The sequence below is a fragment of the Ctenocephalides felis genome, unplaced genomic scaffold (genome assembly GCF_003426905.1).
Source record: "Ctenocephalides felis isolate EL2017-DRISC unplaced genomic scaffold, ASM342690v1 CF-g0.4_SCAFFOLD_03572, whole genome shotgun sequence".
Taxonomy (NCBI): Eukaryota; Metazoa; Arthropoda; class Insecta; order Siphonaptera; family Pulicidae; genus Ctenocephalides; species Ctenocephalides felis.
The window spans coordinates 581,277-593,871 of NW_020539726.1; positions in this window are offsets into that span (position 1 = coordinate 581,277).

The following is a 12,595-nucleotide window of genomic DNA, read 5'->3' on the forward strand; positions in this document are numbered from 1 at the left end:
AAATCCAATTCTACCAAATATCTGATTATGAAGTGCATTTGTCTAATGATCATTTTTGACCACCAAATATAGTTTTTTTTTTACTTTTTTCTCTGTATCTCCGAAACCGCTAGACTGCCTTTCCAAAAATTTTATCAAAATTCTTCATTTCGTCTATAGAAGTAACATGTTTTTTGAATCAATCAAATCGGGTACTCCGTTCTCTCAAATATTTAATTACCGTTTTTGGCACTTTTTCAGATTTTATTTTTAATTCTGTCTAAACTTCTAATATACTTTAAACAAATAATTTCAACTTTGCAATTCAGTTTATATAATTCCTATAAATATTAGACAATGTTACGTTATTTATTTATCTTAGTCTATTTCAAAACATTTAATATTCCTCGAACATTTCGTTACGGTATGGGAAGTTCCTGCAATTTACCTTAAGGCACGATGCCACACACCCCACTAGTTTAATTTATGTTTTGGAAAATTGCTGTTTCTAACTAAATTTACTTTTTTACTTCCTATTTCTCACACTTTTGCCAGGGTAAGGTTCAGTTGGTCTTTCTTAATTCACAAAGGTTTTAAGTTTAGATAGAAGTTACATAAAAAACGCAACTCATCAAAAATAACGTTAACTCAAAAATTATATTAAGATTTCGTAAACTAAGCTCACAACTAACAGTGCTCACAACTAGAAAAAAGCTAATAACAAAAGAAAGAACGTAGATTAGTATTGAACTTCTTCATTTTTTTTTTCTTAAAAACCGTCTTTAGAATGACGAATTCTGGTGTCTGAATCACTTATTTAGAATAATTAAGTGTAATGCTGTTTAAATGCTCGTATTTATAATATAATGCTTGATTAGAGATTAAATTTTGAATATTTTATATATAGGTAACATCTAAATATTTTATCTTTTCCATAGTTCCATGACTGTTAATGCAATTTGATATTAATACACTTATTACTTGTGTCGATCTCATTTTTCATTGGTCTGCATCAATTAATAAATGTACAACAAAGCGACATCAAAATTAATGAATACAAATTTTGCAAACTAACTGGCACTATTGAAATGGTAATTGTTACAAGGCACATTTTTCACTGGCTATAACTATATTATTTTGCCAGTTTTAACATAATATGATAAAATTGCTTTTTATATTTAATTAAAGTGGAATGTTATTAAAAAATACACATGGTCAATTAGTTTTTATTGTACACAAGCTACACCAAAACACACAATGATTATGCATTTCAAAAGAGTTGAGCTTAGTCATTGTTTTTGTTAATATAATCTTGTATGGTTTTATAAATTATATTAATGTAACGACTAACAAGAATTGATAAAACATCAACAAAAATCTCCAAATCTTTAAAAATTATAGATGGAATCACATTCTAATATTATCTGATAAGTATATCAACTTATAAAATATGTCAGAAAACGAAAAATTACTTTCCAAAATTTTAGATATCCAAATTCACGATGATTCACGATGATTTAGCAGCAATATTTCATGAACTAGAACTAGAATCAAAGAGTAATTATTTCTCGTTACTTTAGATATCTTTAATCGACACAAAATGGGATACCAATGGTTAAACTCTATTTTGGTCTTCCATTACATATTGCCATTTATAATTACTAAATGTATTGTATTTTAAAAACTGATTGTAATTCAATCTTGAGAAATTAGAAAAAACTATAGATATCAAGAATATGTTACACTTCACACCACATTCATTAAGTACAAGATATGTTAGTTTGTACCTGTAAGTTTTTGTTTTAATATTTAAAATAAAGTATGATAGGGAAAATTGAGCATGTAAAATATCAATTTATTATTATTTGAATTACTTGATTGCACTTAAATCAGTGTATCAAATCAACAATTATTTGTTATTTATGTTTATTATTTATAAATGATTAATTTACATTTGCATACGTGTTTTTCATTAGGGTAACCGATAAAATTAAAGTTATGCAAATGATACGATGAGCATGATTCATATAGCCTTTACAATACTTAAATTGATGCTCCTTTTTCTTTCATTGGTTATCATTAGACACTTATTTTTAATATGGTAGAGCTGGGCTTAAAGGTTCGCAGGTAAAATGGGGACACTGGGTACTGTTGTGCTATTATTTTTTTCGATCTCTATAAAAATATAATAAGATATTGGACCAGGTTTGTCCCATGGCCGCCCCAACTAACCCTGTCTGTGGGGTAAAAAATGATTTTTTTAAAATCAGCAAAAAAACATTTCTATAATGATAAATTAGCTGGGAATTTTACTGAACATAGTCAGATAGTTGTTATGCGTTACAGTTTGATATGTGTTATTTGTTGTTATTGGTTTGATTCTAACAATAAATTGCTGAAAGTCAAGTTGGACCTTTGTGCCCCGCTCTACTCTACTGTGCTTATTCAATTATTCTAGAATTTTTAAGATACCCCAGGTAGCCATCTAAAACGTACTTTATACAATTTTAGAATTATTATTTTAAAAATACAAGTTTTAATTTTGAATCTGAAATTTATTGAGTAATATATATATATATATATATATATATATATATATATATATACTCAATATATAATTATATTATCAATTATATATACATATATATATACATATATATATATATATATATATATATATATGTATATATAAGTATATAATAATAATAATAATATATATATTTACTTATTGTATACATAATCATTCAGTTAAACATAGAAGTTGCTGAATTGTTGTTCATCAAACAGACAAGCTATATCAATAGTTTCGCATAGTAACTTGCGCAGTTGAATTTGGAATTTAATTTACTTCCAAAGTAGACGAATAATCTTAACAAACTTTCTGAAAATTGTTCAAATGGTTTAATTTGTATCAAACATATTCAACATATTTAATGGTTGTCAAATATTTGTGCATGGCCTCAGAAATATATTTTTGTGTAAGAATGATTAAAATTTATATATCTATTTATATTGCTAATCCATATCAATATACTTAAAAGTAGCTTAATTCAATCATATTGTAATATAAAACTCATTTTTTATCTACATAAGTATCAGTTATTTAAAAAAGTACATGAATAAGTAATTTGAATTTGTATGCCTAATAAGTTATAATAATTATTATTCGTTAAATTGTATTATATTTTATACTAAGAGTTAATTATAATTATTAATTTAATTTAATTAGTTATAAATAATTATGAATTGTATTTTATAATGATAGTTAATTATAATTATTAAAATATTTTCATTGATTTTAATGCCTCTATAAGATTATTTTATAAAAAAAATTCAAACTTAACTTCAATATCAGTTTTAATTGTTTACAAAAATTAACCAAATAACTTAAGTATGATATCTTATTACCCTATTTTACAGTACTCAGCATTATAATTTTGTTTTTAACAGTGTATCTAATAATTAAATGCAAGTAACTTTTAGTGTTATCTTAATATTTTGCACTCAAATAAGAAGTAGCATTTACTGGTCAGAAAATTCTTGAATGTAATATGTATAATATTTAAATTTTCAATCTCATTTCTTACATATATAAAATATAAAGTTATTATATAAATGTTAAAGCGTAAATGCTAATCAAAACAGCATGCAAAACATCTTTGAACTGAAAAAAATATTCATTACATTTTAGAGAAAGCCTATGAACTGAAATGACACTTTGCTTTCTATCATTTTTTGGGACTGGGTTTGTTTATTATCTTTGTTTTTTTGTTCTCTTGTATAAACAACTAAAACTTTATACTATTTTTTAGTTTCAAAAGTTCACTTCAAAGTCCTATTTTCGTAACTCTGTTATAATTCAAACTTAAATTTCCATCCATATATGCTTCTCATTATAGTTAAAATCACAGCCAGTATTTCATTTAGATGCGAGGAGAGTAACTTCATTAGTGCAAACCAAAATTTGAATTTTGAACAAAGCTAGTTTGGATTCGTTTTTCGAAAAGTATTCAAATATTTATTCAACTGCCGGTTGATTCTGAAATACGATTCGATAAAAAACTATTTATTTATGTGTCGCCGGTTTATGTATGTGACTTGTTAGTTTCAACTGCACGTCCATCATATCCACATCGATATTTCATAACTGAATACGTTTAAAAATTGCATGCTGCGATTGCCATTCAGTTCGCGTCACATCAATTAATTGCGGATATTGTTTGTTAAACATTTATCGAATTTTACTGAAACGACATAACTGATTAGCCACATGTGGATTTATTTACTTTTTATCTGACTATAGGTAGTGGAATTGCGAATTGAATTGATTAGAGAAGACTGGATACGGTTATGCCACTTTTTTATCAGAAATAATTTTGTTAATTAACTTCCCGTAGGGTAAGTTGTTGTAATGGGCCGAAGATCTAAATTGAAAATTTTTACATTTCTCGACGTTTTGAAGGTTTCTGAACATTTTGGCATACCTCAGAAAAAATGAATGTGTGTGTGTATGTGTGTGTCTATGTGTGTGTGTGTATGTATGTATGGATACAAATTTCCAGTTACGTTTTTGGGCGCACGGATCAACCTATTTGAATGGTTCAAAAAACATTCGATTCCTATTGATAGGGAGAAGAGCTGATTAGTTTTTGGCAAAGGCAGGTCCAGCCGTTTCAGAGGTACGGAGCAAAGAGTGCAGAAAATAGAAATCGAGTTTTTGAGAGAACGGAATATCCGATTTGATTGATCTAAAAAACATTCAATTAGTAATGATTGGGAGAAGTGTTTATTGGTTTTAGGCAAAGGCAGGCCCATCCATTTCAAAGATACGGAGCTAAATATGTAAAAAATGGCAGTTTTTGAGAAAACTAAGCGTTCGATTTAAATGATTCAAAGAACTTTCTGCTTGCATTAACAAAATAATTGATTTTGGAAAACAAATTTTTTTTTTCAACTTTTTTTTTCAAAAAAATTTTTTTTTGTTCATTGAAAATGATTCAGATTTTATTTTTAATTCTGACTATAGTCCTAATATAGTTTAAATAAATAATTTCAATTTTGCAATTTAGTTTATATATTTCTTATAAATATTAGACAATATTACAATATTAATAATAATCTATTGGAAAACATTCAGTATTCCTCGAACATTTCGTTACGGTACGGAAAGTTCCAGCAATTTGCCTTAAGGCACGATGCCATACACCCCACTAGTTTACCAGTTAGTTTGGAGAAAAATAAATTAAATAGTAATTTGGAAAATTATCTACGTGGTAATACTGAAATTCTTTCCTTAAATACGATGGATTTGTCATAAAATCAAACCATACCTGAAAAGGATGATTGCTATGGTCACCACCGTCCATAATACCACGATAGGCATAAACATATATGTTAAAAAAGCTGTAGCTACAAACACCAGAGTATAACGACTTATATTCTCGTCTCGTATATTATTATAACATTTTTCACTAGATTTAACAAAACATTTAAATATATTCTTTAAGGTAATGTTTAAAATATGAATAGTTCAAAGAGTTAAGCTTTAAAGTTTTGTTTGGAAAACTTTATATTACAATGAACTCAACTCTATATTGTTTTTGGCATTGTATTATTTTCTGGTACAAAATTACAAGAAAAGCGTGCACAGTATGCAACTTATTAGTTTATGTAGTGTTGAATTTAAATTTATAACGAAATTTTATAGATATTGGTACACATATGTGGTAATATTTATTTGAAGGTACATAATTTATTTAATCTAGTCTATTTGTAGAACAATTATTTTATATAATATTCATATAATATATATTTTTTTATGAAATAAATTAGTCTTTGTAATGAATTAACATCAAATTCTGTCAAATGTTAATTCAAGGCCAAATTAATAAATTGATTAAACGAATAATCTTAATAGGCTAGTGACACAATTTAAATAGTCAATGATTCAATTTTTACTGTCATCTTAGTCAAGATTTATTTTATTACATTCTCAAAAATAGTGAATACATGTGTCACATTTTTATTTTATATTCAAACACGTGAACGAATGATTCTATAAATATGATTTAATAGCGAATGAAGAAAAGGATCTGGAAGAAATCTCTAGGCGATCCTTTCCATGGACATCAGGTGTACATACTTTATCTTATTTTCCCCTCTTTCATTTCCTTGTTCGAGATGAGAAGCATGTTACAACATTCCGCGCTCTCAACTCCTTCGCTCTACTTTATAAAAACATACTCCATATGGAGTGAGCTGCATACGTTTTTTTTTTTTGAAGTGTGTCTTTCTATGTCTTCAAGGTTGAAGTTTTCTAACAGATGGAGAATATGCCTGATACATTTTATTTAAAACTAGACAGATTTTTATAATAGAAAACTATTGGTGCATGGCTTCGTGCTTTAAAGCACTTTGCTAAAAATTCCCGTACTGTAATTAAACATTCGCGAGATATCACCAATAAAAATTTACCAACGAGTAATAATAATTGTTTCAAATATTTTCAAATAATTATTATAAATACTAGACCTAATATAATATTATTGCTTATATTTAGGCCACGATCTTTATTTAAGTTTATCTACATATCTACAAGAACAACAACATAACTAGTGGTGCATGGCATTGTGCCTCAGGGCAAATTGCTGGAACTTTCCGTACGGTAATGAAATATTTAAGGAATATTAAATTTTTCAGATTATTATAAATACTGTAAATTATATATGTTCACAAAAAAGTTAATAAACAAAACTCAATAAATCGAATTTAAAATGAAGAATGTAGTCTAACATTTATAAGAATTATATAAACTGAATTGCAAAGTTAAAATTGAAGTATATAAATGAGCTTTAGAACTTTAGCTTGAATTAAAATTAAAATCCGAATTATTTTTGATATTAAGAAAAACATTTTTTTGAATGTGAAAAAAAAATGAAAAAAAAAATTGTTCCAAAAGTAATCGTTTCGTAAACACAAGAAGCAAGTTTTTTGAATCATTCAAATCGGATGCTTAGTTCTCTCAAAATCTGCCATTCTTTACACATTTTGCTCGATAACTCCGCTAATCACCACTTCTCTCCGTCATTACTAATTGAATGATTTTTGGATCATTCAAATCGGATGGTCCATTCTCTCAAAAACTCGATGTCTCAAAAACTTTATGCTCCGTATCTTCAAAACGGCTGTACCCGCCTTTTCCAAAAACTAAGTTGCACATCTCCCCATCAATAGAAATAGAATGTTTTTTTAACCATTCAAATCGGTTGATGCGAAAACTTGACGAAAAATGCGGACACACAAAACACACACACCAACATGTATATTTTGTGCATACTGTTTAGAATTGACCTAGAGACAGTCATCACTGCAACTATTTCGTTTTTTTTTTTATTTCTGCCGAAATGGTCATTTGACTACAAATTCTACAGCTGTTTTTAGTTTTATTTCTAACCTACTGATTTTTTTACTTGAAACTGCACTGAAAACGAGTGCAACATGAAACCGAACAATCGACAGATGTGCAAGTCTGAGTTTGCCAAAGTCTGTGGTTCATTTCAGCTTCTCTGGACGTTGTAATATCTTAAAATAAGCTGACATATGTGACTATCCTTTCTATAGACAATAGTATTCAATAATATCAATTACATAATTTAACCAGTCAAAAATATTTCGTAGATCATTAACTACGAACTACTTCACTGCTCCATATAATTTTTAAAATGATTCAAATTAGCCTACTCGACAATTTAAAATTGCCATAATTTCCATCTCAATATGTTTGCGGTACAAATTAGTGTAAATAATTACTGAATTAAATGTGAGTTGCTATATATAATAATTAATCTATTTGCATGTTATCTTGTGATTATATCCAATTACAATGCAAATTTGATAATTATAAAACTTCACGGCAATTACTGAAATGTTATTACAGAGTATTTTGCAATTCGCCAAAAACTTTGGTAATTGTTAAGAGAACGCTTTCAAAGTACTCAAAGTGGAAAGCATCCCGGATCCAGTTTGGCAAAGCGAAGGCACGTATATGATTTTGAATATTAAGTGGTGTTCAGAAACCAAAAATAATTCGCAATCTATATATAATAATGATGCTCTGAATATAATTTAATTCATTGTAACTAATATTTGTTTGAATACATCAAATTCTCGTGCTCACTACTTATCTCAATGAGATATTTTATATTTGATGAATTAATTTTTATGTTTGTGAATTTTTCTAGTATCCACTTAATTTAATTTTGAGATTTTTGTGCTATTTCTCATAAGCTATTCGGATTCTTATGATTTTATGAATTTTTTCGCGATATTGAGCCATTATCTTTATAAATATTGATAGATTCATTGATTTTTTTATTGATTTAGTTTATTATCAACAAATCGGACGATGAGTGTTTTATAGAGATTGATGTGATAATAGATTAGTTAGTGAGTCAACATTGAGTAAATATATATGCTGGATTATAGAAATAGTTATAGTACTGCGTGATTGGAAAATAGTCCAAATACTATCTAAACTTGATGTGATATTTAAACACTTTTAATTTCAAAAATCTATGGGGTATCAAGGACCGCGGGTGAAAAAGTTCACCACCATTATCTCAGAAAACGAATAAAGTTAAAAATTTTTAATAACATTATTTAAAAGCAAAGGACAAAAAATGTGTAACCAGCCATCGCCTTGAATCAGGCGACTTCGCTATCATGAGATAAACGGCCACATTATCAATTTTTTAACAATTTTTTTTTCTTGTTAGTCTTATTACTTTGAGCACGGTTATTCATTTTACGATACTTAAATGTAAATTTTAAGCATACGTATTTTGATTATTTTATAAGACGTATTGTTAATTTAAGTTAGATTCAACCGTTTTTGTACATAAACTCTAGAAAACCTTACATATTGTTGGGGTAAAAAGTATCACCTACACTTGTATACTGATGAGGTGTAAATAATAAAAAACTAGTAAATAAAAATGTAAAATAAATCCTTTTATAAAACATAAATTACATTATAAGTTATTTCAACTCTGATGATTAATTATTCTGATTCTTAAAGTTTCTAGAAGTTGTATGTAACTTCTGGTCATAAAATATGTATTTCAAACGAAAGTTGTATTTATTTTATTTGCAAGAAAATTACTTCAATATACAATGAGTATTATCGCAATAAACTAAACAGAAATATACCTGCACAAGCTTTATTTAAGATAGTAGCAAGAGTTGATAATTTTTTTTATTTATAAAATTAATTAGATTATAATTTTGATTGTGCTTTTCATCCTAGTAATCGAACTGCGTTTCATTGATTAAATAACGTAGCTATTATTCCATAAAAAATTTTAGAATTAAAAATAATATTGTAGATGTTTTTGGCTTCTGGCAGTTCCTTTTTTCTTCGCCTATGCGTCAAAAGACCAGGTGACAAATTTTGAAAAATAAAACATAATTATACAATTAGGAATTAGCTAAAAATTTTACTGAACATAGACAGATAGTTGTTTGTTTGATATGTGTTATTTGTTTTGATGTTGGTTTGATTTTCAGAGAATGCTTGATCAAATCCAATTTCATACATATTTTAATATTTTACAAGTCGGTAATTTGTACGATAATAATATTTCAGGCTTTCTTCAGAATGTTCTCTTTAAATGTCGAGCATTTTCGTACTATTTATCCTAGCCATTTTAGTCCTACTTGTACTTGTACATTTGTAATCCGTACAGAGCAATGTAAAGTTTATCAAAGACTCAGCTTGGACTTTAGAAGTGTCCAGTGCATATATAGTTTGCTTTGAGCGATTCTTGTTCATGTCTCTCTTGTGCATAATATAAATTAGTTTAAATGTGTTACATTTGTTTTTTTTTTGCTAAACGTCTTTTAGGTGTTCGCGCTACTGGTTTTATCTTGGTTCAACGGGACCTTTATCTTTTCTTCTATTTATAACTTCTGAACCGTTGCGATATCTAAATCCGAATTGGGGTTCACTCATGTCCTGCACAATCTTATTATCTTGTCGCCGAGTGAAGAGTTTTGTCCAAAACTTATCCGACGTGCGAATTCAAACTGAACGTCCTGTCACCGCATTTATACGCTCTGAGCTACTTCTGAAGAGCGATCATCATTCTATTCAAAAAGTCCTTGGGCCAATCGGTAATTCATGTAGAGGGTTTTCAGCATTTCGATATGTGATTTCTCAAATCATTGATCCATATCTTTTCAGTTTTTACCAGGTATAACATCTTGTTTCATTGCTTTTTCTTTTTTCATTTCCTTATTTGAACTATTGTTTGCCCTCGTGATTTTATTTTTCAGTAAGTACGGACTGTTATTATTTTTTTTGTTTCTATCGTAATGTAAACTGGACGATTTTCTCAATCGCCTGTTTTCTCAATGGAATTCACAATAAAGAATTGAGAATTGTTTTGTGTTCTTTCATTTTTATCATTTCCGCCTTCCATGTTATTATTTTTTTTTTGCTTTTGCTATATATTCTATGCAACTCTTGTTAGTTAATATTTAATACATCTTCAGGTTACTATCTTATTGCAAATAAGTAATAACTATCTTATTGCATTGCTTAATAACTTATTGCAGAGATAATTTTTATCGAAATTACATTTCGTAAATTTGTTGGTTCATATTTCTACTTATTTCAACCTTCTTTTTACCGTAGCTACCGACATATACTGTTCGACATATTGGGAGTCAATTATTGTAAATTTATGTTGCACATACTGTTTTTGATTTTTTTTTTCATATGTTTCATATCCTGTTCAACCAGGTGTTTTTTGTTTCCTTCTTCGTCGTTCGATTTTTGAACCGAGGTTTTGCGATTTGAAATTTGTTTCTACGCTACGGCTAAAGCATTTCTTTTTTTTCTTTCTACATGATTTGGAATTTTTCATTTGAAATATAGTCATAAGAGGATGACAATGTTTATTCTTATTTTTTCATGTATAGTTAGAAATGACATGCGAAAGAATCGTTATATTAAAACATCACTAAATCAATATAAGTGCAACTTCTTCTAATTAAATAGCAAAATAAAAATAAAAAAATATTTCTGTTTATTTGAGCGTATGGTAGAAAACTGTATTCATGTATATGTTTGTGTTTGTGCAGAATTGCAGCATGTGTGTCTGTAAGTTAGAATCTGCCTGTTTTGGATAGTTTTAAAAACATTCTAGTTATATGTAAAGGCGGGCCAACCGTTTCAGAGTTACGGAGAAAAAAGTACTAAGTACGATCATACACATGATTCTAAAGTAATGTTTAGCATTAAATTATAAGATTTTATATGAATATTTTTGAATTTATTTGCTCTCAGGGGCTCAAATGTTTCCAAATTGATAAAAAAAATTCTCTGAAAGTTTGGGATCTTAATATTAAATTTAAGATACTCCGCACTCTAATCAAAGTTTCTCATGGAAACAACATTGGTAAAATTCAATTTGTTATCTTTTTGAATTTTCCAACTTAGCGATAAGAGAATAACATTTTATTTGCTTATTTTGATTGTACATAAAAAATTTACAACAAAAATTTGGTATATTTTAAATTTATTTATAATTGTAAAATAATTATTTACTTCGGAAGTAGAATCAAGAAACTTTGGTTGGAGTGCAAACTATATTAAAGTTAATGTTAAGTCATAAACTTACAAAGAATTTTTTTATGAATTTGGAAGCATTTGAGCCTCTGGGAGCAAAGAAAAGAGAAAGAAAACGTCCATATTAAGGACCACCTTGATATAAATAAATAAATAAATATATATATATATATATATATATATATATATCAGGAGTATAAACATTTTCAAAATACTAACAAGCAAAATTATAAGAAGATTCATATTAAATGATAATAAGATTTCATTCATGCAAAAATTGGTGTATTTTTGACAAATTTTATTGTGTTGATAATGTTAATAGTTGCTTAGTATCAGTAATTAAGATGCTAAAAGTAGCCAAATCGGTAATTAAATTTTATATAATATTTCTAGATTTTGTACAGAGATTTAAACTATATTTTTTCTTAAATTTACTGTACTGTGCATACAAGACTCACAATATTTTTTCATAAAATTCTGTCCTTTATGAATGACAGTGGAATACTGAATTCCCGAATTTATGAGTATTTATTTAATTTTTTATTTTGATTATGGTTTTCCATCTATATCTAAAGAGCTCATTTAAATTCAAACTAAATAACTATATTTTATATACAATATCTGAAGATTACACTATAGTATATACAACGTATATAATTATAATTAAGTTAATTAATATATCGTAACATCTCGTCTACGTACAAGCGAATAGGAAATAATTTTATCGATACCCGTATTAAATTGAACAATTTTACATAATGATATAAACTATCAAGAAACCAATTAATTTATTGCTGTATTCGAACTGCTATACAACAGTTGTGTTTATAATCCGTACATAGAATTAAATGGAACACTTAATCTGCGAATCGTAATTTGTTTATCTGCAACAGTTCATTCAGTTACCAAAACATAGTGCGCATTTGTTTCACAGTAAAGTACAAACGAACACGAAATCATGGTCGGCCTGCGCCCAATTAATGCATT